Source organism: Triturus cristatus, chromosome 5_2 (assembly GCF_964204655.1).
Source record: "Triturus cristatus chromosome 5_2, aTriCri1.1, whole genome shotgun sequence".
In the NCBI taxonomy this organism is placed as follows: Eukaryota; Metazoa; Chordata; class Amphibia; order Caudata; family Salamandridae; genus Triturus; species Triturus cristatus.
Genome location: NC_140588.1, coordinates 417,806,489 through 417,832,601, shown reverse-complemented (window position 1 = coordinate 417,832,601; position 26,113 = coordinate 417,806,489). Strand labels below are relative to the sequence as shown.

The 26,113-nt window shown below is 42.0% G+C and overlaps 1 long non-coding RNA gene across 1 annotated transcript in view; it reads right to left on the bottom strand.

The window, feature by feature from the left end:
- Nucleotides 1–7,796: 7,796 nt before the first annotated feature.
- The window catches only part of LOC146823090 (uncharacterized), a 60,489-nt gene continuing 42,172 nt past the window's right edge, over nucleotides 7,797–26,113 (bottom strand). The window contains exon 3 of the long non-coding RNA XR_014961877.1: nucleotides 7,797–8,373. This is a non-coding gene — a long non-coding RNA (uncharacterized LOC146823090). The remainder of the gene's footprint in view (nucleotides 8,374–26,113) is intronic.

Genomic DNA, 26,113 nt, shown 5'->3' with positions numbered 1-26,113 from the left:
AGATGTTGAATATACTCTTCGTCTTTGCTAGTTGAGCCCTTCCAAATTAAGAAAAGGTCATCGATGTATCGATGCCAAGACACTATTTCCTTAGTCCATTCAATGTTGTCGGCGGACCAGGCCACCTGGTCCTCCCACCAGCCCACGAACAAGTTCGCGTAGATGGGGCGAAGCAGGTGCCCATCGCGTTTCCTGAAATTTGTCGATAAAGATCTCCCTGGAAGAGAAAAATGTTATTAAATAAACAAAATTCAGTCAATACCAATAACATTCTGTTATGTGTCGCAAGTTTCAGTGCTCTTTTTTAAGGAAGTACTCAACCGCACTGAGTCCTTGTGAGTGATTTATACAAGTGTAAAGACTTGTTATGTCCAACACAATCATGCAATATGATGGATCCCATTTGATTTTCTCGATATTTTGAATAAAGTCCGTAGTATCTTTTATGTAAGATGTCAGCTTTAGCACAGATTCAAATAAAAAATGATCTAAAAATCTAGACAAATTTTCAGTTAAACTGCCCACGAAAGAAACAATTGGCCTGCCGGGAGGTCTCACCACATCTTTATGTATTTTTGGTAGATGATAAAAAGTGGGTGTAATGGGATTTGTTGTTCTTAAAAATAGATATTCCTCAAGGTCTAACATTGCTTTGTCATGCCACTTTTTAATTAAGGTATGCATCTGTACAATACTTTCTTGGTACATTTCCTTGGTCGTCAATTCATAATAATTGGGATCTTGTAGTTGTCGCATGGCTTCATTCACATATTGTTCACGAGACATCAGAACAATATTCCCCCCTTTATCTGAGGGTTTAATGATTACTGAAGCGTCCTCTTGGAGATTTTTCACTGCAGTTTTCTGCAGCTGAGTTAGATTACTTTTTACTTTAGGATTTCCTCCATATTCACAGAACTTAATTAAGTCCTTGATCACCGCCTCAGAGAAGATATCGATCGCATCTGTAGACATCTGAGGCAAGAATTGGGAAGGTGGCTTAAATCCACTGGCCAGGGCTTCCTGTACCACATTAGATTCCTCAATTCTTTGTGTCAATGTTGTTACCATTCATGACTCTTCCAAAGTTCCTTCCTTACGTAGTTCTTCCAATATCTCTAAGGGTGTTAAATCATTTACTGCAAGCAAGTCTGTTTCTTTGTTATGGGCTCTAAGGAATCTCGCCTCTTGTGTTGTAGGTTTTAATTTGAAATATTTATATAATTTGAGTTTGCGCACCAGTTTGAACAAGTCAATTCTTGTTTGTGTATTCTAAATGATTTTGTGGACAAAATGATAGTCCTAATTTTAATGCTGATTCCTCTGTGGGGGTTAGAATTTTGGGGTCAGATTCACTATCGTCAGTTGGTCGATATCTTCTACCATCTGCCTCCCCTCTTGCTCCGAGTTACTCGAGATGTTTGGTTGTTTCTTGCTCTTCCTCTTCCAACCGCCCCTTCTTGTTTGTCTTCTTTTTCTGGGGGCATGCTCTTCCCTCCCCTTAATCAGGTCTGGCGGATAATGTTGAACTCCACCTGAAAAGGGATCTTCCGCTGTCCCCCAGAGGGACCTGCAATGTCCTCCTCAGATTGTTTATTCTCAGTTATATCTGACTCTGAGGTTTCGACTCGGATCGGTGTCATTGAAGGCAAGATCTTCCTTTGTTGCACTTCTTTTCTAGATTGTTCAAACTTCTTTGCAAATGTCAAGACCCTCCCTAAGGCGTAATCTTTCTCGTCTCGTTCAAATTTTTCTTGCTTGCGCTGTTTTATCTTTATTTCGTATGTGGAGAGTCTCTTTTTCATGGCTATCCTTAAAAGATCTTGCTGACTCTTATCTGCAGCCTTCATTAGTTCTTCTTCTAAGTTTTCAATGTCCTTCAAGTTTTTATCTCTGTCGCTCCAGGCGAACTTCACTAACAACTCCAATGTCCCTTTGCAGAATGATGCCGTATGTAATGCACACTCTTCTAAAATAAGTGGGTCTGGGTTCTCGTATGATGGTACCGTCTATACACGCAATCCTCTAGGCACCCTCTCCACCTCGATGTAATTTTGTAATGAGGTGGCCTCCCACCACTTCCGCATTTCTCTTTCATACAGTCTTTCCAATCTAATGTACCGGTTTGTAAGGTATTGGGTATATTATGTGTCCCAATGTCCTTGGATTTAAGGCATCTGATGTTCTCTTTTTGAAAATATCCACTGCCGCCTCTCTTCCATCTGCAACGTTGAACATATCCATTACGCGTTCAATCAGAGCTCTGATCCCAGGCTCCTCTCAGTGCTGCTACTACTACTCTCCCCCTCGCCTGGCTCTAGACTAGGAAACAGTTCCACACACTTGCATATAGCAGGCTTACCATTTAATTCGTGGTTCGCCGCATGTGTGCTGATCCTCCTTTTCACTCCTTATATCATAGTTACTTGAAAGGCACAGTCCAGAGCGGTGCCTGCGCTTAAAAATATGTCGCTCCTCCGCACCGACAAAGCGCGGCACCCTTAAGGCGGGTGCTTCAAATGCGGCGGTGCCCCGCAATATCCATTATCGCTCCCATATTCCTCTTGGTTGTACACAAGGAATCTCAAGTACTCACGGGGGGGTGGTTTTCGCAGCCTGATTTATTTCGACAAAAACAACAGACGCGTTTCGGAACTAGTCCTTCCTCAGTATTGTTACCCAATGCATTACGAGGCGTCATTTTATAAACAAGCAATCGCTTTAAGAGCATGGAAATAATGGAGAGATGATGGTCAGCACATCGCAAGCGCCATCTTACAAAGGTAAAAATCCTTACAATTCATTAATGTTATATAGAAAAGCAACAAAGGGTTTCAAAAAGCAAAAAACAATCAATTCATTTATGTACTTTGAATATTTTAACTCGTATTGTTTGAAAATATTACCTTTCAAGCAATACGGGTTAAAATATTCAAAGCACATAAATGAATTGGTTGTTTTTTGATTTTTGAAGCCCTTTGTTGCTTTTCTATATGAATTGTAAGGATGTTTACCTTTGTAAGATGGCGCTTGCGATGTGCTGACCATCATCCTTTCATTATTTCCATGCTCTTAAAGCGATTGCTTGTTTATAAAATGACGCCTCGTAATGCATTTGGTAACAAAACTGAGGAAGGACTAGTTCTGAAACGCGTCTATTGTTTTTGTCGAAATAAATCAGGCTGCGAAAACCACACCCCCGTGAGTGCTTGAGATTCCTTGTGTACAACCAAGAGGAATTTGGGAGCGATAATTGATATTGCGGGGCACCGCCGCATTTGAAGCACCCGCCTTAAGGGTGCCACGCTTTGTCGGTGCGGAGGAGCGACATATTTTTAAGCGCAGGCACCGCTCTGGACTTTGCCTTTCAAGTAACAACGATATACGGAGTGAAAAGGAGGATCAGCACACGCGCGTCGAACCACGAATTAAACAGTAAGCCGGCTATATGCAAGTGTGTGGAACTGTTTCCTAGTCTAGAGCCAGGCGAGGGGGAGAGTAGCAGTAGCAGCACTGAAAGGTGCCTGCGATCAGAGCTCTGATTGAATGCGTAATGGATATGTTCAACGTTGCAGATTGAAGAGAGGCGGCAGTGGATATTTTCAAAAAGAGAACATCATATGCCTTAAATCCAAGGACATTGGAGACACATAATATCCCCAATACCTTACAAACACAGTATATTAGATTGGAAAGACTGTGTGAAAGAGAAGTGCGGAAGTGGTGGGAGGCCACCTCATTACAAAATTACATCGAGGTGGAGAAGGTGCCTAGAGGATTACGTGTATACACGGTACCATCATACGAGAACCCAGACCCACTTCTTTTAGAAGAGTGGGCATTACATACGGCATCATTCTGCAAAGGGACATTGGAGTTGTTAGTGAAGTTCGCCTGGAGCTACAGAGATAAAGCCTTGAAGGACATTGAAAACTTAGAAGAAGAACTAATGAAGGCTGCAGATAAGAGTCAGCAAGATCTATTAAGGATAGCCATGAAAAAGAGACTCTCCGCATACGAAATAAAGATAAAACAGCGCAAGCAAGAAAAATTTGAACGAGACGAGAAAGATAAAGCCTTAGGCAGGGTCTTGACATTTGCAAAGAAGTTTGAACAATCTAGAAAAGAAGTGCAACAAAGAAAGATCTTGCCTTCAATGACACCGGTCATAGTCAAAACCTCAGAGTCAGATATAACAGAATGAACAATCTGAGGAGGAAATTGCAGGTCCCTCTGGGGGACAGTGGAAGACCCCTTTTCAGGTGGAGTTCAACATTATCCGCCAGACCTGATTAAGGGGAGGGAAGAGCATGCCCCCAGAAAAAGAAGACAAACAAGAAGGGGCGGTTGGAAGAGGAAGAGCAAGAAACAACCAAACATCTCAAGTAACTCGGAGCAAGAGGGGAGGCAGATGGTAGAAGATATTGACCAACTGACGATAGTGAATCTGACCCCCAAAATTCTAACCCCCACAGAGGAATCAGCATTAAAATTAGGACTATCATTTTGTCCACAAAATTGTTTAGAATATACACAAACGAGAATCGACTTGTTCAAACTGGTGCGCAAACTCAAATTATATAAATATTTCAAATTAAAACCTACAACACAAGAGGCGAGATTCCTTAGAGTCCATAACAAAGAAACAGACTTGCTTGCAGTAAATGATTTAACAACCTTAGAGATATTGGAAGAACTACGTAAGGAAGGAACTTTGGAAGAGTCACGAATGGTAACAACATTGACACAAAGAATTGAGGAATCTAATGTGGTACAGGAAGCCCCGGCCAGTGGATTTAAGCCACCTTCCCAATTCTTGCCACAGATGTCTACAGATGTGACCAACATCTTCTCTGAGGCAGTGATCAAGGACTTAATTAAGTTCCGTGAATATGGAGCAAATCCTAAAGTAAAAAGTAATCTAACTCAGCTGCAGAAAACTGTAGTGAAAAATCTCCAACAGGACGCTTCAGTAATCATTAAACCCTCAGATAAAGGGGGGAATATTGTTCTGATGTCTCGTGGACAATATGTGAATGAAGCCATGCGACAACTACAAGATCCCAATTGTTATGAATTGACGACCAAGGAAATGTACCAAGAAAGTATTGTTCAGATGCATGACTTAATTAAAAAGTGGCATGACAAAGCAATGTTAGACCTGGAGGAATATCTATTCTAAGAACAACAAATCCCATTACACCCACTTTTTATCATCTACCAAAAATACATAAAGATGTGGTGAGACCTCCCGGCAGGCCAATTGTTTCTTCCGTGGGCAGTTTAACTGAAAATTTTCTAGATTTTTAGATAATTTTTTATTTGAATCTGTGCTAAAGCTGATATCTTACATAAAAGATACTTCCGACTTTATTCAAAATATCGAGAAAATCAAATGGGATCCATCATATTGCATGATTGTGTTGGACATAACAAGTCATTACACTTGTATAAATCACTCACAAGGACTCAGTGCGGTTGAGTACTTCCTTAAAAAAAGTGCACTGAAATTTGCAACACATAACAGAGTGTTGTTGGAATTGATTGAATTTTGTTTATTTAATAACATTTTTCTCTTCCAGGGAGATCTTTATAGACAAATTTCAGGAAATGCGATGAGCACCTGCTTTGCCCCCAGCTACGCGAACTTGTTCGTGGGCTGGTGGGAGGAGCAGGTGGCTTGGTCCACCGACAACATTGAATTGACTAAGGAATTAGTGTCTTGGCATCGATACATCGATGACCTTTTCTTAATTTGGAAGGGCTCAACTAGCAAAGCCGAAGAGTATATTCAACATCTAAATAGGAATGAAGCTAACCTACACTTCTCAGGGGCGATTAGTTTAGTGGCAGTAAACTATCTCGACCTCAGAGTGGAAGTTAAGAAGGGCGAATTGACAACCGCTCTTTATAGAAAGCCGACGGCAGGCAATAGTACTTTGCACGCCTCTAGCGGCCACCCTGAGAGGTTAAAAAATAGCATACCTTACGGGGAATTCCTAAGATTAAAACGGAATTGCTCAAGACAATGTGATTTTAATCAGGCAGTAAAGAATAGCCTAAGTCGGTTCTTAGCAAGAGGCTATGGTAATGATCTTTTGGAGAAAACTTTGCAAAGGGTTAAACAGCTACCTAGGGAGGAAATTCTGAAACAAAAACAAATAAATCAATCAAATGAGGGCCAATTTCGGATGATAACAACCTTCTCTGAAGATGCATCTAGTTTAAGAACAATCATGAGAAAAAATTGGCATGTGTTAAAAACAGATCCAGTTATTGGATCTGATATTCCATCGGTCCCCATGATCACATTTAGGAAAGCACGTTCATTCAAAGATAGTCTGGTCCATAGTCATCTAGATCCAACCCCTTCTAAGAAGGGCACTTTGAAAGAGATGAAAGGATTTTATCCTTGCGGGAAATGCAGGCTTGTGCTTTTAGCAAAAGAGTATTAACCTATAATGTGAAAGGTTTAAAAAGAGGGAAGACCATTAATAAATTCGTGACCTGCCACACTTCACATGTTGTCTACTGCTTGAAATGCCCATGTGGACTCATGTATGTGGGCAGTACAATTCATAATGTCAAGATCAGAATTTTAGAACACATGCGTGCCATAGCGAAAAAAGATTTTAACTATCCTGTCGCAAGCCATTTTGCCATTAAGCATAAGAGCGATAGAGATCTTCTACAGTTTTTTGCTATTGACTGTGTTCCAGTACATGCCAGAGGGGGAGATAGAGTGTCAAGACTTAGACGACTGGAATCGAGATACATAATTGATCTCCAGACAAAAACTCCATATGGGTTAAATTCTGGAGAGGAATTAACAGTACATCTAGGGATCTGGAAGTATGTATTCCAGAAGTTATTTCTGTATAATAATGTAATAGATTTTCTGTGAACTTGTGTTTATTTAGGCAAATGATTTTGTGTTTTATATCTCCTTTTTGAAATGTAATTCGCTTTTGAATAGGCAGGCCAATACACGGCCATTAATTGTGTGTATGTGAGGGCTTTAGCAACCTTTTATATAATAGGTTGCTAATTGCCGATTCACAGCCATATTTTCAAGCAATACGGGTTAAAATATTCAAAGCACATAAATGAATTGATTGTCTTTTGCTTTTTGAAACCCTTTGTTGCTTTTCTATATAACATTAATGAATTGTAAGGATTTTACGTTTGTAAGACGGCGCTTACGATGTGCTGACCATCATCCCTCCATTATTTCCATGCTCTTAAAGCGATTGCTTGTTTATAAAATGATGCCTCGTAATGCATTGGGTAACAACACTGAGGAAGGACTAGTTCCGAAATGCGTCTGTTGTTTTTGTCGAAATAAATCAGGCTGCGAACCCCACCCCCCCCCGTGAGTGCTTGGGATTCCTTGTGTACAACCAAGAGGAATTTGGGAGCGATTATATTTATATATATATATATATATATATATATATATATAAAAAAGTTCGTAGACAAAGAAAAACGCACTCTCAGAGGTTGATCGTATTTTTACTAAACCATCGTTACGCGTTTCGACACAGCAGTGTCTTGGTCACACGATGTCCACAAAGTTTTCAAACAACCATATATGCACATAAACATAAAAGAAGTACTACCATGTTCCTGGATCTACAATGTTGCAAGTAGTCGCCATTTTGGAACGGGTTACAGACTTAAGCTCATACTTGAGTGCAAGCGTGTTCTCTTATCGATAAAGCTCAAATTTTGCAAAACAAAATGAATAAAAGTACTATTACAATTCATACATATTAGCATACTTCATTGACATCGGAGTTAACCAAAATATCCGAGTTTCTCGTATTCTGAGGTCATTGAAATTGCAAAGCTTTATCGATTGTACACAACCGCGATAACAAACCAGGGCAAAGGCAGCCTCATGCCTCAATTTCAATCAACATACCAGGCGGACTAGTGCCGTATCCGTATTCACGTACTGCTAAGTTAAGGTAAGTATCATGTAGGCATGCTGTAAGCCTCAGGAATTATCAGGACTCCGTGCCCGAATCGTGACTTATAAGGACTAGTGCCTCTATATTCTATAAGCTCATGCAGACTAAGGAAATGCCTCCGCACAAAATATATCAAAAGCCAAATGGCAAAATTAGAGTGGGAGCAAGTAGTACTTCTAACTAAGAACCATGTAGTGCTACAGTCGAAGGAATTGGCAGTGCAGGCAATCCATTGAGCCTAGGCTAAATGATAAAAAGATCCGTGCAATTAAAGATAAAGAACAGTGAACAATATAAGTGCAGTCCTTATCTTGTTGGACGTGTAGTGGCATCCTCATGAAGAAAAGGGTAGGGAACCGGTGCCGAATCCGTGAGAAGTGAATGGTCCCTTCCTTTCCTCCTGGATAATAAAAGAAACAAGATAAAATTACATATAGCCCAAGAAGAACAAAATTACATTTTTTAGCTCAAAAATACATTTTTCTCTAAATAACATGAGAAATACTTGGGTTACCATGCAATATCATGAAGAGTCTCAGTAAAATGGCAATAAAGAAAAGCCACAAAAGGGCAATAAAAGGCAAACTGATTGGTATACAAGTTCAGTCCTCATGTAAATGAGTTGCCAGTTCCTCATCAAGATTGTGTCCACCCGGAAACTTGGTTTCCAATTCCATTATCCATTTTGATTCTCTCTTTCTGAGGGCTAACTCTCTGTTTCCCCCTCTTTTTGATATATTGACCTGTTCTATGGCAAAATATTTGAGAAGAGATTGGTTGGACTGATGCCTATCTTGGAAATGTCGTGCAATGGGATAGTTACGATCCAAGTTGGTAATGGCTCTTAGGTGTTCCAGTATCCGCTTCTTAACCATACATGTTGTACTCCCGACATACCGGAGTCTGCACGGACATTCCAGTATATACACAACAAAGTTGGTGCTACATGTGAGGAACTGTGTTATGGTTTTACTTTGACCTGATCCTGTAACCTCAAATTCCTTCATCATGTGGCTGAATTTGCATGCCTTGCAATGGCCACATGGGTAGAAACCCTTAAGATTGAATGGGTTCCTATTCGGGTTTTCCGTAATGTCTCCCCTGACCAGCATATCCTTCAAATTCCTCCCTCTCCTGTAGGAAATCAGGGGTCTGTCACTGATGTTATCGCCAATAATGGAATCTGATTTTAAGATTCTCCAATTGTTGGCTAGAATTTTTTGGACATGTTTGGATTCCTGGTTAAATGTGGTTATAACCCTTACAGGTGTTTCTTCTTGGTCATCTATGGCAGAATACTCAAGGGCTTGAGATCTACTGATGTTCCTAATCTTGTCCTTGGCCTTCGTTAGCACCCATTCAGGGTAGCCCCGCTCCCTGAATCTGCAAAGCATGATACTTTGTTCCTGCTGAAAATCATCCTCAGTGCTACAATTTCTCCGTGCCCTGAGTAGCTCACCAAATGGAATGCTCCATTTCAGTGACTCTGGATGGGCACTACGGGCGTGTAATAAGCTATTCCCGGAAGTTTCCTTCCGGTGTAAACTTGATACCATGCTGCCATCCTGTATTGTGATGAGAGTATCTAGGAATTCAATTTTGTTATTGCTTATACTTGAAGTAAGCTGTATACTGTAGCCATTGTTATTCAGTTTATTTATGAACTCCCTAGCTTCTTCCTCACTGCCCTTCCAAATGACGAAGAGGTCGTCAATATACCTCAACCATACTACCACCTTCCTGAAATCAGAGTCCATATCGCTGTCCTTGTGGAGCTCCTCCTCCCATTTGCCCAGGAAGAGGTTCGCAAAACTAGGTGCGAAACACGTTCCCATAGCCGTGCCTCGCACCTGTTTATACAACTCACCATTGAACAGAAAGATGTTATTTTTGAGGCATAACTTCATCATGTCAACTAGCATGTTGGTATGCTCGAGATAGCAGATGTTCCTTGCCCTAAGAAAGTGTAGACAAGCCTCCATGCCCTGGGTGTGGTCAATAATGGTATATAGTGAACTCACATCCAGGGCAATGAGTAAATATCCATCAACCCATGTGATGTCTGCGATTTTGTTCAAAAAATCCTTGGTGTCCCTGAGATAAGATGGTAATTGGATGACATATTCCCTCAGGAAAAAGTCAACGTATTTGGATACATTCTCGTTGACATTCCCCAAAGATGACACAATGGGCCTCCCTGGTAGCACTTTGGGATTTTTGTGTACTTTCGGGAGTAGGTACAGAATGGGTAATTTGGGAAAATCTTTTTTAAGAAAACAGTATTCCTGCCACGAGATGAGCCCTTCCTTTTGCCAATTCATTAATTTCTCCCATGTTGTTGTTATGCTACAGTTGTAGACATCAGAGGTACATTTGCAATAAAAATTTACATCAGATAATTGCTTCAGTGCTTCCTTGATGTACATGCATTTATCCCATAGGACGATATTACCTCCTTTATCGGAAGGTCTGATTACCATTCTGTTGTCTTGTGCTAGTGAGAGAATAAAGGTTCTTTGCTGTTTTGATAAGTTAGAATCTGTATGGCTGCGTGTACCAATCCTGTGTTTGTGTGTAATCATTTCCTTAGTAACCACATCATAAAAGGTGTCTATTGAGTCATGTGGCAAAGTTGGAAAAAAGTTTGACTTAGGTTTGAAGGTAGTGCACGCAGCTCTGTGAGTGTTGATGCTGTCCTGTTCATCAACTGTTGGAGTGTCCCCAGTGTCAGATACAGGGTCCGCCAGTACATACATGGTTTCAAGGACATCAGCATCACCCACATTAAGGTTAGGTTGGGACCAACTGACAGCTTGCCCTGCGGCATTTTCGGGTGGTCTGGTATTCCTCAAACTATGCCATTTTTTCAACTTAAGTTTCCTTATGAACTTAAAAATATCCACCCTAGTGTTAGCATAGTTGTACAGCTCGGTAGGACAGAAGGTCAGACCCAGACACAGTGTAGTTTTTTCTGTGGGTGTTAGAGATCTTGAGGATAGATTAATAATAGTTCTATTTACCATTTCATCATCCATGGTTAATATGCTTTCTTCTGGCCTCCTCTTACGGTTCCCACGAGTGCCTTGCTTGCTTCTCCTTTGTTTGAGCTTGAGTCTCCTCTGTTTAGACCGCCTCTGCCTCTTCCTCTTCCTCGTCCTTGTCCCCGGCCATGGCCACGTCCTCTCTTCGGTGTGGTTGATTGAATATCTTCTTTTTGTCGTCTTGTCCTCATGACCCGGAATTCGTCTAAAAAAGACGCTGGTTTGCTTGTTATTTCCACCTCAGAGGAAGTGCTAGCTGTCGTATCTGATAGATCCCCGTCCGACTCATCTGTTACTACTATTTCAGTCGCTGTTTGTAAATTTCCGTATGCATTTCCTTGACTGTCTTGTTGCTTGTAGAGATGGTCGTATTTCTGGCTGTAAGTTAAAATGCGTCCACTCTCATAATCAACACAGTCCCTGTGTAATTTCCTCTGTTTCCGTAATTTAATGTCCTCTTCATATCTTTTCAACCTATTTGCCAGATCATTTTTGAATTTTTTTATATCTTCCTGATCAGTATTCTTCTGGAAGTCTTCATCAATTGATTCCAATTCCTTGATTATTTCTTCTCTGTCCTCCCATGCGTATTTTATGAGAATCTGAAGCATATTCCTGGAGCTTAGGGCCGAGTTGCCTGCCCACTCCTCAAGCATCCGTGGATTCCGTGCTTCGTGCGATGGCGTGATATATATTCGTAATCCACGTGGTATCATTTCCTTATCGACATAGTCTTGGAGGGAGACTGCCTCCCACCATTTCGATGCTTCCTGTTTTTTTCATTTCTCATACCTGCGTATTTTGGTATTAAGCGTATTCAGATCTGGTTTATTGGTTGCGTCCTGTGCATGACTCCCTTTACCTGGAGCTCTTGCAAACAATGTTTGTGCTTCTTTTCGCCTTTCGCTGTCACTCTCCATGTTACTCTACCAATTCCTTCAAGCAGTGGCACACACTGTGTGTTGGTCGTTGTGCGCGTTTGAAAAACAAATGGAAAACCAGTACAAGGTCTTTGTTTGTTTCCCATCTACGTTAGTTCCAATACAGAAAAACCTCCCCGCCTAAACGTAGGCAGTTCCTGATGCCTTCGAATATGTGAGTATTGGGATTCAATAGGGAGTCGGGGCCAATTCCAATGCTGCTCTGTACCTTCGCCCCGTTGCGTGTATGTAGCCCTGTGAGTCTAGAGGCAAGTACCGGACCCCCTCGCGCCCGCGCTGAGAGGGTAACCACTCGCGCACAAAGTGCCCGCCTGCCACCCTCCCAGGCAGCGCACTCCGGGACCCGGCTTACCTCCAATATGTACAGGCTCACGTCTTCCTCCCGATTCCTTCTTCGAGTACACTCAGCGTTTCAAACAGGCCGGCATGCCATCCCTCCGTATGCAATCAGTTACCATCGGGTCCTTCCGGGATGAAACCCTTGTCAGGTGGTGCGTTGTCCGGCGAACCCAGGCCGGATAATCCAACAAAGTTCGTAGACAAAGAAAAACGCACTCTCAGAGGTTGATCGTATTTTTACTAAACCATCGTTACGCGTTTCGACACAGCAGTGTCTTGGTCACACGATGTCCACAAAGTTTTCAAACAACCATATATGCACATAAACATAAAAGAAGTACTACCATGTTCCTGGATCTACAATGTTGCAAGTAGTCGCCATTTTGGAACGGGTTACAGACTTAAGCTCATACTTGAGTGCAAGCTTGTTCTCTTATCGATAAAGCTCAAATTTTGCAAAACAAAATGAATAAAAGTACTATTACAATTCATACATATTAGCCTACTTCATTGACATCGGAGTTAACCAAAATATCCGAGTTTCTCGTATTCTGAGGCAATTGAAATTGCAAAGCTTTATCGATTGTACACAACCGCGATAACAAACCAGGGCTAAGGCAGCCTCATGCCTCAATTTCAATCAACATACCAATTGAAATTGAGGCATGAGGCTGCCTTAGCCCTGGTTTGTTATCGCGGTTGTGTACAATCGATAAAGATTTGCAATTTCAATTACCTCAGAATACGAGAAACTCGGATATTTTGGTTAACTCCGATGTCAATGAAGTATGCTAATATGTATGAATTGTAATAGTACTTTTATTCATTTTGTTTTGCAAAATTTGAGCTTTATCGATAAGAGAACACGCTTGCACTCAAGTATGAGCTTAAGTCTGTAACCCGTTCCCAAATGGCGACTACTTGCAACATTGTAGATCCAGGAACATGGTAGTACTTCTTTTATGTTTATGTGCATATATGGTTGTTTGAAAACTTTGTGGACATCGTGTGACCAAGACACTGCTGTGTCGAAACGCGTAACGATGGTTTAGTAAAAATACGATCAACCTCTGAGAGTGCGTTTTTCTTTGTCTACGAACTTTGTTGGATTATCCGGCCTGGGTTCGCCGGACAACGCACCACCTGACAAGGGTTTCATCCCGGAAGGACCCGATGGTAACTGATATATATATATATATATATATATATATATATATATATATAAATATACATATATATTATTATTTTTATTATTATTATTATTAATATTTATAAAGCGCAGTCTGCGACCCTACGGGTATCCAGGCGCTCAGACAAAAGGATCACTTATGCTGAGAGGGGTAGGTCAGGGGACATCATGCTGCTGGAAAGAGCCAGGTCTTAAGGCTCTTTCTGAATTCCATTAACGACTGCGTTTGTCTAAGCTCCTGTGGGAGCTCGTTTCAAATCTGCGCTCCCACCACACTAAAGGCCCTCCCGCCCAGCCTTGAGCGTTTAAACCTGGGTTGTGCCAGCAGGCTGGCATTAGAAGAACGCAGCTGCCTTACGGGGGAGTACCATGAAAATCTTTCCTGGAGAGGGACCGGTCCGCTCCCATGAATTGCTTTACATATATATATATATATATATATATATATATATATATATTCACTGAAAAAACCATAGGTTTCAGGGATGTTATAGTTAGCTGGACATTTCCCTCATACAAAACCCTAGAAATTCCCCCGTTATAGTTAGTTCAGCTAACTATAACTCGCGCCCCCGCAATGCACTGCTGATGACGTCACATATTACATCACTCATGACATGGTCAGTGACATCACTCATGACATCACTGATGACATCTGAAAAACATCACTGATGACATCACTGATGACGTCATCCAGTGAGTGTGTGTTTCTGTAAATGTTAAATATGTTTAATATATATATAGGGAAAAACCTATGGAAGAATGAGTGGGTGTATAAGTGTGTGAATGGATGATTTAGTAGGTGCGTGACTGACTCTATAAGTGAGTCATTAAATGTATCTTACTGCAGACTAGTGACTAAACTGTGTGAATGTCTGTATCTGTCTGTCTGTTGGTGTATAAGCGGCTGCATGGTTTTGTGAATATCTATATAGGTGTCTCTATGGGTTATTGATTGGTTGTCTGAGTATCTGTATGGGTGCCTGAGTGTTTGTGTGGGTGGGGTGTGTGTGACTCTGTGCATACATGTGTGAGTGGGTGATTCTATGGGTGAATGGTTTTAAGAGTGCATCTGTGATGGACTGTATGGTTGGGTGAGTGTATGTATGGGTCTGTTAGTATATATGTGTGTAAGAGTATATAAGTGGGTATATGTGAGAGTGTGTGATTGTGAGAGTGGCTGCATGTATGAGTGTGTGCTTGTATCAGTGATTGTATAAGAGTGTAAGAATGTGGTACTATTTTTATAAGTAAGTGAACTTGTGTGTGTATAACTGCATAGGTGAGTAAATGGGAGTGTGATTAATTATTTGCTTGACTGACTAGGTGTGAGAATACCTCTATGGATGATTGGTGGTGTATGAGTGTCTATGTAGGTGTATAAATGCATATGCTAGTCCTATACTGAGTGACTGTAAGTATGAGTGACTGTACAGGTGAGTGAGTGGATGTGTGTGTAGATCTAAGAGTCAATGAGTGGGTATGTAGTTATTGGTATTGGAGTATCTATGGTTTTGAGAATGGACGTCTAAAATTTTGATTGAGTATATCAAAGGGTGTGAGAAGATGCACTAATTTATCACATGGATGACGTCATCAGTGATGTCATCAGTGATGTCATTTGAGATGTCATCAGTGATGTCATCAGTGATGTCACTGACCATTTCATGAGTGATGTAATATGTGACGTCATCAGCAGTGCATTGCAGGGGCGCGAGTTATAGTTAGCTGAACTAACTATAACGGGGGAATTTCTAGGGTTTTGTACTAGGGAAATGTCCAGCTAACTATAACGCCCCTGAAACCTATGGTTTTTTCAGTGAATTTCTAAGGTTTTTTAAATGCCAATTCCTAACTATAACGCCCCTGAAACCTATGGTTTTTTCAGTGAATTTCAAAGATTTTGTAAATGACAATTTTGAATGTATTAATTGTTATACTGATTTTTTTGATACTGATTTACTACATTTTTTAAACTATTTATTTTTAGATATATTTTTTTAATTACATTATAATTACATTATACATTACAATACAAAATATATTTTCTCAGAATGAATTACTTTAGTTTAAATACTTGGCAAATAGGCAACAGACTTTTAAGTACAGTAGTTACAGTTGTTGCAATGGGCAACACAATTTCAAACACAAAGCAACATTGAGCTCAATGTGAATATCTAGTTAAATGCAATTAGTTACTTTATGGATTACTTTTCTAACCACAGGACTGGATCCTAGATTCAGTCCTAGCACATCTCCTGTAAACAGTTGAGTAAAAGTGCTTTGGTTACAGTAGTAATTTTTAAGGATTGATATTGTATTTTAAAAGTTGACACTTTTTCCCATAGAATCACCAATGTTATCCTATGGCAGAAAATTCACTTAGCAGGTAAGTAGTGTTATCGTTACTTTTTCTTACTCAGTGGTGGATCCTGGATCCAGCACTGGCCAACCTCCTGTAAACAGTTGAAAGAATATGTTTAAGTCATACAGACGATTTTTTAGGAATATTTTTAGTTTGTGAAAATAGACACTTAGAAACTTTTCTGGTGAAAACCACACAATGGATTCCTATGGAAGGAAATACAAGTTGCTGGTAAGTATGCTTAGAATTACTTTTCAGGGTCAGTGCTGGGCTAAAAGATGCAGCCCTGGGTTCTCTCCTGATAACAGGTGAGTAAATCGGATTTCGTAGTTCGGCTGATTTTAGAGTGATATTTGTACGTTTGAAAAATGGACACAGAAAATTTTCAGGTGAAAACCACACAATGGATTCCTATGGAAGGAAATACAAGTTCGGCTGATTTTAGAGGAATATTTGTACAATGGTGAAGGAAGGGGGAGGGGCCTGAGCTGACCTGCGCCAGGGAGCTGCATTGCAGAGAGGTATTTAGAGGCCACGCCCCTTTTTACAACACTCTGCAACACAGCCCCCTGGCGCTTACTGGAGGTACCTGGTGGGCTAGTTGGTCCCCAGGGACCCTCAGGATTGAAGAGGAATTAATTCCCCAACTTAAAATGCGCCACAGAGCGTGTTTGCACAGATCTCACCTCAGGCCCCGCCTCCTTCCTTCACCATTGTACAAATATTCCTCTAAGATCAGCCGAACTTGTATTTCCTTCCATAGGAATCCATTGTGTGATTTTCACCTGATGAGGAAAACGCGTTTTGGGACCCCCCTTTTTTCTCGGCCCCCGCTTGACGAATCACCACGAAACTTTCAGGGTAGGAGCGGAGCGGGGCTGGCCAAAAGTTTGGAAAAGATTCGTCAATCGCTGCCAGACTTATTGGGAATAGAATGTTGCGGATTTCCAATGGAAAATAAGTCCTAACTAATATATATATATATAGTATATGTATATCTATATATATATATTATCTACTGGCGGTCGCCAGTAGATAGTTATAGTTAGGACCGAGTTCCCATAGGAAATCTGAAAATTCTATTTTGAATAACTTTGGCGCCGGTTGACTTATCTTCGTGAATTTTTTCAAAACTAATGGGGCGCTCCGCTCAGCTCCTACCCTGAAAGTCTCGGGGTGATTCGTCAAGCGGGGGCTGAGAAAAAAGGGGGGTCCCAAAACGCGTTTTCCCCATGCATTTTCCCATAGGACCTTTAGTCCAAGGTACAGCCCGAACGGCTGAACAGAATTACTTGAAATTTGGCAAAGAGGTAGTCCTCAGTTCAGACTGGTGCCTTTTGCTTTAAATGGTGTAAATCCGTTCAGTAGTTCCTGAGAAGATCAAAAGTAAAATCACATATATATCTGGGCGGAGCCTAACCACACATCTCATCGTGAGATCTGATTGGCTGTCGGCACTTCATCCAAGAAGTGTTGGCAGCCATCTTGGGACCAATATACATGATAGCACCTCATTAAAAGTCATTGCAGTTAATAGAAGGTTTTAAGACTTTAGTTGCATTATAAATCATTTGTTGATGGTACCATACTCATTTTAGGAATTGTGGTGTGTTCTAAGGTGATTTTACCATGTGAAAAAGCCTTCTGCTGTGATATCATGAATCATGTTTGAGAGAAAACTATTTTCTCATGCTTTTCCCACAGAGGTTTGGAAGGTGATCTATAAGCTAAACTGAGAGCATATTTTCTGTAAATTCACATTATCTTTCTCAGTCAGTTGATTCCTTTGTGTTCTACTGCAGCTTCCCAGAGTGTTCTAAAGAACAACTAGAGCGCTAACAGTCCTACTTATGACAAACATATAGCACACCTGAAGCCATCTTGGTTGGAATAAAGTGGTAACTCTTAAAACATTTAATTTAAAAAGGAACAAAGTGAGGGGGTTCATTTTGCCATAGAAAGTATGATTAGTGCTGCAGAAAGAAAAATTAGGGCACATTTTGCGTGACTTCTCAAATCCTCTTCTATTTCATTAAAAAATTCTGACATGAAGACTGAAACATGCACTTTCAATACCAGCAGCAGACTTCCCTGGTGAGCAGTAGCTTTACTACAGTGATCTAATAAGCTACTAGAGTGCTAACATTCTGAATGTATGGCAAATGTGTGACACATCTGAATGCCTTCTTGATGGAATCAAAGTAAAAAACTGAAAGTATTTCCTACTGAGGAGACTGCAGTAAATGAGGAAATTAGGAAACTTCATAACAAATAAATCTCCCAAGATGGCCACCAGAGACAAAAGAGCCCAAATGTAGCCCAAATATCACCTAGATGTGGCCCAAGTATAGCCCAATGACAGAATGTCCCAGAGTGTTCTAACAAACAACTAGAGCGCTAACAGTCTTACTTATGACAAAAGTATGGCACACCTGAAGCCATCTTGATTGGAATAAAGTGGTAACACTTAAAACATTTAATTTACAAAGGAACAAAATGAGGGGTTTCATTTTGCCATAGAAATTATGATTAGTTCTGCAGAAAGAAAAATTAGGGCACATTTTGACTTCTCAAATCCTCTTCTATTTCATAAACAAATTCTGACATGCAGACTGAAACATGCACTTTGAATACCAGCAGCAGACTTCCCTGGTGAGCAGTAGTTTTACAACAGTGATCTAATGAGCAACTAGAGTGCTAACATTCAGAACTTATGGCAAATGTGTGACACATCTGAATGCCTTCTTGATGGAACCAAAATTAAAAACTGAAAGTATTCCCACTGAGGAGACTGCAGTAAATGAGGAAATTAGGAAACTTCATAACAAATAAATCTCCCAAGATGGCCACCAGAGACAAAAGAGCCAAAATGTAGCCCAAATATCACCCAGATGTAGCCCAAGTATAGCCCAATGACAGAATGTCCCAGAGTGTTCTTAAGAACAACTAGAGCACTTACTGTCTTACTTATGACAAAAGTATGGCACACCTGAAGCCATCTTGATTGGAATAAACTGGTAACACTTAAAACATTTAATTTAAAAAGGAACACAATGAGGGGGTTCATTTTGCCATAGAAATTATGATTAGTGCTGAAGAAAGAAAAATTAGGGCACATTTTGAGTGACTTCTCAAATCCTCTTTTATTTCATTAAAAAATTCTGATATGCAGACTGAAACATGCACTTTTAATACCAGCAGCAGACTTCCGTGGTGAGCAGTAGCTTTACTACAGTGATCTAATGAGCAACTAGAGTGCTAACATTCAGAATTTATGGCAAATGTGTGACATATCTGAATACCTTCTTGATGGAATCAAAGTAAAAAACTGAAAGCATTTCCTACTGAGGAGACTGCAGTAAATGAGGAAATTAGGAAACTTCATAACAAATAAATCTCCCAAGATGGCCACCAGAGACAAAAGAGCCCAAATGTAGCCCAAATATCACCTAGATGTAGCCCAAGTATAGCCCAATGACAGAATGTCCCAGAGTGTTCTAACAAACAACTAGAGCGCTAACAGTCTTACTTATGACAAAAGTATGGCACACCTGAAGCCATCTTGATTGGAATAAAGTGGTAACACTTAAAACATTTAATTTACAAAGGATCAAAATGAGGGGTTTCATTTTGCCATAGAAATTATGATTAGTTCTGCAGAAAGAAAAATTAGGGCACATTTTGACTTCTCAAATCCTCTTCTATTTCATAAACAAATTCTGACATGCAGACTGAAACATGCACTTTGAATACCAGCAGCAGACTTCCCTGGTGAGCAGTAGTTTTACAACAGTGATCTAATGAGCAACTAGAGTGCTAACATTCAGAACTTATGGCAAATGTGTGACACATCTGAATGCCTTCTTGATGGAACCAAAATTAAAAACTGAAAGTATTCCCACTGAGGAGACTGCAGTAAATGAGGAAATTAGGAAACTTCATAACAAATAAATCTCCCAAGATGGCCACCAGAGACAAAAGAGCCCAAATGTAGCCCAAATATCACCCAGATGTAGCCCAAGTATAGCCCAATGACAGAATGTCCCAGAGTGTTCTTAAGAACAACTAGAGCACTTACTGTCTTACTTATGACAAACGTATGGCACACCTGAAGCCATCTTGATTGGAATAAACTGGTAACACTTAAAACATTTAATTTAAAAAGGAACACAATCAGGGGGTTCATTTTGCCATAGAACTTATGATTAGTGCTGAAGAAAGAAAAATTAGGGCACATTTTGAGTGACTTCTCAAATCCTCTTTTATTTCATTAAAAAATTCTGATATGCAGACTGAAACATGCACTTTTAATACCAGCAGCAGACTTCCGTGGTGAGCAGTAGCTTTACTACAGTGATCTAATGAGCAACTAGAGTGCTAACATTCAGAATTTATGGCAAATGTGTGACATATCTGAATACCTTCTTGATGGACTCAAAGTAAAAAACTGAAAGCATTTCCTACTGAGGAGACTGCAGTAAATGAGGAAATTAGGAAACTTCATAACAAATAAATCTCCCAAGATGGCCACCAAAGACAAAAGAGCCCATATGCAGCACAAATATCACCCAGATGTAGCCCACATGTAGCCCAATGACAGAAGTATGCAAAACACTTATTTTTTGTGTATTTGCAGTTTTATATAGTGCAGACTTGTCAGGTATTGGAGTGCTTTACATGAGCATTGGTTACATCACACAAGATCAAATTCATTTTGGTTGTAGACATGGGGAGATTAAGTGATTTGACCAGAATCACAGAATGTTGAGCTGAAGCAGAAACTCCAACCTGGTTCCCCAGTTGCAAAGTCTGCAGCTCTGGAAGTAACACCACATCGTCTCCCCTAGGTGCAACATTTAATCAAGTGGTCAACTGGATAAAAAAACATAGAGATTACAAATAATTTAAAAGTTCTTTGTCGCTATTTGAAAACTCAGAAAATATGTCCTCATTTTAGATTTTTTAGAGCACTAACCATAATTTTGATGCAAATAAGACGCTCTCATATATGTAATTTCTAAAGGAAATACTCTAGGTATTACAGTTTTGATTACATCAAGATGACGTCAGGCGTTCCACACTGTTGTAATAAATATAGAATGTTAGCAATCTAGTTGTTCATTGGGATACTGTTGAGAGGCAGAGGCCAGGTGCACGGACTCTGAAAATTGAAGGCAGGTAGGAGAGTGCAGACTCAACAATTTTACCACACTGGGCAGGCAGGAAGGGCAGTGGCAGCACAACTGACTATGGAGGGCAGTTGAAAGGGGGGCAGGGGCAACAAACCAACAATACAGGACTGGCAAGAGAGGCTGTGGCAATATAATAGACCATTGTGGGCAAAAGGAAGAGGCAGTGGTAGTACTACCATACATGCCAACAGACCCGTTTCAGCCAGGAAACGTCCAATGTTTTTAAGCTCAAATGGGCTTTATTTGATCTGTCTCCTGTCTACAATCTCCTCTTTTTCAATGTAACTCAAAGGGGAAAATCAATACCCCAGTTTGTTTTCAAAATCTCCCTCTTACCAAGTTCAAAATGTTTGCAAGTATGGTACATTGGATCATGGTAGGCAGGAGGAATTGGGGTAGGGACATGGACTCGGATAACAGAGGACAGGAGGGACATGGAGAGGTGCACCAAACTGACCCTACAGGGCAGGCATCAGGGTTTACAGCAGCACAATACACCACACAGCGCATGCGGGACGGGAGTGCAGCACAAAAATCCATAGAAAGCAATAGGCAGGGGACAGGACCATGCACATGTACAACAGAGAACAGAGGGGAAAGAAGCAATGGTAGCTAGCTGACCATAATGGACAGACAGGAGAGAAAGCTGCAGCATAACAGACCATAAAGGGCAGGAGGGACGGATCAGGGGCATTACAATGGAACAGACAAGCCAGGAGGGAGGGAATAGGGGTCTGCACATGGAAACAGAGGGCTGGGGGCAAGGGGGCAGGGCAGGAGCAGCAAGATGACCATGGAGGTCAGGCAGGATGGGCACTAGAAACAAGACACACCATGGAGAGCAACAATGAGACTATGATGGCATACACACAGACCATGGAGGGAAGATGGTAGGGGGTAAGGGGCAGCTGGGGCCTCACAACAGACCGCACGGGGCAGGCAGGAGGAGCAGTTGCAGCACAACAGACCAGGGAGGGCAGAAGGGTGTGGCAGTAAAATGGACCATGGAGGACAGGAGGAAGGGGATAGGGGCATGGCATGTGGACAGGCAGGCTGGAGGTGGCAGGGACAGGTTACAGTCATCTGACAATGCTAGGCAGGTGGGAGGGGAGTGGCAGCTCAACAGAACACTCAGAGTAGATAGGAGTGGCAGGTCCATGGAACATGGTGGGCAAAAAGGATTTAGTAGGGGCATGCACAAAGACATCGGAGGGCAGGGGGAAGGAGAATAGGGGCAGCAAGCTAAGCACAGAGGCTAAGCAGGAGGTCAATGATGGACCATAGAATTGAGCAATGGAGGGCAGGAGGAGTGGACTGGTACATCATGCTAAATGGAGGGCAGTGGCAGCACATCAGACCATGCATGGCAGGAGGGAGGAGGCTAGTCCATGGATTCAGACAACAGAGGATAGGGAGGAGGTGGATGGGGCAGCAAGCTAACTGTTCAGAGAAGGTGGGTATTACGAACTTTATTGTTTTTAAAATGTGTGTCTGTGCGAACTACTTAAAATATGAACAAGTATGCAGCATAATCTCACTTTTATTCAGGAAGAAGAGGACGTTTGTGACTGTGACTCAGGGCTCACTTGGCAGAAACACCCCCTGACCCTCCACCCCCATCGCAAAATGTAATGCCCGTGAAAAGGGTAGGAGGACGCAGTGTTATATAGAACATTGTCCTGAGAGCACGATTGAAAATGAAAACTAGATATAGTATATGGTATAAACTATGCTCCAAAAAGTGTGATATAAGATGAACCGGGGCATGAAATATAATGTGCAATACATTGTGCGCAATGACAGATTCATTGGAGAGCGCGAGATAGCCCAGGCACTAGCGCGTGCTATGCGATATGCGCCTTGGAGTGTAATATGCACAGGGCAGTGTTGTGTAACCTAACTAGTCTCTAAAGTTGTAATATAAAATATGTGCTGGGCAGTGTAACGTTGCATATGCACTGTGACAAAGATATGGATCCCAGATTGTAATATGTATGGCATAGCGCTGTGCGTTATAACATAGGCATCGAGGAAGGCACATTAGATGGGGCAATATAACCCGTGCGAAGGCAAGTGTGGTATGACATATTCACGGGGTGGTGTTACAGTGCACATGGGCTAGAGAGTGTCATAGCATACGCAGTAGCTGGTGGAATACAACACAGAGGTGTGAGGCACTCGGCGGGCACTGGTGGGTGTAACACAGCATTGGGCTCAGCCCGGAGCACGCTGTAACTCTCAAGTGAGGTTCGTCTCCTTTCCAGAGAGTAAAATAAAAAGTATTACACATCCGGCGGTGGATGTGTATTTTATTAACCGTGAGGGGGGTTTCTTGCATAGTTTGGTCGAATTTTTGTCGAATCCCCTTTGAATGGCTTGGTTTGAGTGTATATTAAATGTGCTCGTCAATAGCTACCCATGTTTGTATAAATAAACGACAAGGGTGTCTACTTGGAGAGTACCCACCGGCGGGGGCGCCGGGATTAGGCACGGTAGGGCGTCAGACACGTCAGAGCTTCACTAGCGGTGTAAATACATTCCATGTGGATTCATTCTATGCATAGTCGCCTTTTAATGAATATCACGCAAATCGTCATGGTGATAGGTACATACGGTTTGTCCAGCATGTCTTAGGTGTTTCTATAAATATATATATTTTTTAAATAACAAAAAGCAAAGGCCGGCCCCGGGGGATGGGGTACCCGGGGCCATAAGTGGCCTGAGGAGGGGGGCAACGCAGCCTCCTCCTAAAGAATTTAAAAAAAAAAAAGGCCATGATCCGGGGATTGGGGTCCCCGGGGCCGATTAAGGCTTGGGAGGGCCAAATTTATTTTTTTCAACAAAAAAAATTAGGGTGCAGGCCCTGGGGGATGGGGTCCCCAGGGCCAGTAAATTATAAAAAGAAGGGGGGCCACACAGCCCTCCTTCTTAAAAAAATAAAATAAATAAAAGACCAGCATCGCGCCGGAGGCCACGCCCCCTCCTTGCAGCACTCTGCAAACGAGCCCCCTGGCCAGTTGTAAGTTGGGGAATTAATTTCCCTTCAATACTAAGGGTCCCTGAGGGCCAACTAGCCCAACAGGTATCTCCAGTATGCGCCAGGGAGCTGCGTTGCAGACAGGTGTTCTGAGGCCATGCCCCTTTTTACACCTCTATGCAACGCAGCTCTGTTGCGCTTACTGGAGGTACCTATGGGCTAGTTTGACCCTAGGGACCCTTAGGATTGAAGGGGACTTAATCTCTCAACTTAGAACGGCCACAGGGCGCGTTTACACAGTGGTGAAGGGAGGGGACGGGGCCTGAGGTGACGTGTGCAAACATGCCCTGTGGCGCGTTTTAAGTTGGGGAAATAATTCCCTGGGGGCCAACTAGCCCACCAGGTGCTTCCAGTAAGCGCCACTGCTCTGCGTTGCAGAGAGGTGGTGCAGGCCGTGCCCCTTTTTACACCTCTCTGCAATGGCGCTTACTGGACGTACCTAGTGGGCTATTTTGCCCCTAGGGATCCTCAGGATTCAAGGGGACTTAATCTCCCAACTTAAAAAACGGCCACAGGGCGTGTTTACACAGTGGGGATGGGAGGGTACGGGACCTGAGGTGACTTGTGCAAACAGGCCCTATGGTGCGTTTTAAGTTGGGGAAATAAGTCCCCTTCAATCCTGAGGGCCCCTGGGGGCTAACTAGCCCACCAGCTGCTTCCAGTAAGCGCCACTGAGCTGCGTTGCAGAGAGGTGGTCCAGGCCGTGCCACTTTTTACACCTCTCTGCAACGCAGCTCTGTGGCGCTTACTGGAGGTATCTAGTGGGCTAGTTGGACCCTAGGGACCCTCAGGATTCAAATGAACTTAATCTCCCAACTAAAAACGGCCACAGGGCGTGTTTACACAGTGGTGAAGGGAGGGGACGGGGCCTGAGTTAACGTGTGCAAACAAGCCCTTTGGCGCGTTTTAAGTTGGGGAAATAATTCCCCTTCAATCCTGAAGGACCCTGGGGGCCAACTAGCCCACTAGGTGCTTCCAGTAAGTGCCACTGCGCTACGTTGCCGAGAGGTGGTCTATGCCGTGCCCCTTTCACATCTCTCTGCAACGCAGCTCTGTGGCGCTTACTGGAAGTACCTAGTGGTCTAGTTGGAACCTAGGGACCCTTAGGATTCAAGGGGACTTAATCTCCCAACTTAAAACGGCCATAGGGCGTGTTTACACAGTGGGGAAGTGAGGGGACGTGGCCTGAGGTGACGTTTGCAAACACGCCCTGTGGCACGTTTTAAGAGGTAGTTTTAATACCCTGCCCTATTATATACTAGGGGCTTACAGAGGAGGTCATGCTGATCACAGGGGGACCCCAACACATAGTGTTCTCTAGTGTATGTAGGTGTTTTTACTGTATTCTGAGTGTCTTTTAACATAGCACTGGCTCTCGGACTCGTTAGTCAGACTCAGTTACCACCAGTATCCGTCTGAAAAAGTTGAGGGTACAGGATGATTTTGCAACAAGGCTTCTTTCTGCTCTTCTGTTTGCTCTTTCTGCACGTTATCCTTCTTCCTGCACTTTTCTTCGTCTTTCAGGACTTCTGTTGCTTCTTTCTGCACTTCTTTTTTTTCTTTCTTCACATGTCCTATCTCTGTAGGCATAGTTAGATATTCGCATTTAAAAAACCTTTGAAATTCACTGAAAGAACCATAGGTTTCAGGCACGTTATAGTTAGGAATTAGCATTTAAAAAACCTTAGAAATTCACTGAAGAAACCATAGGTTTCAGGGGCGTTATAGTTAGCTGGACTTTTCACTCGTATAAAACCATTGAAATTCCCCCGTTATAGTTAGTTCTGCTAACTATAATTCGCGCGCCCGCAATGCACTGCTGTTGACGTCACATATTACATCACTCATGACATGGTCAGTGACATCACTCATGACATCACTGATGACATCTCAAATGACATCACTGATGACATCATCCTTGTGATAGAGTGGCAGACCTCCTCTCCCCCTAATATAACCTTTGATACACACATTCAAAAATAGAAACTAAAATTTTCAAAACAATTGACATACCAATATCAGTTACAAGAACCTAT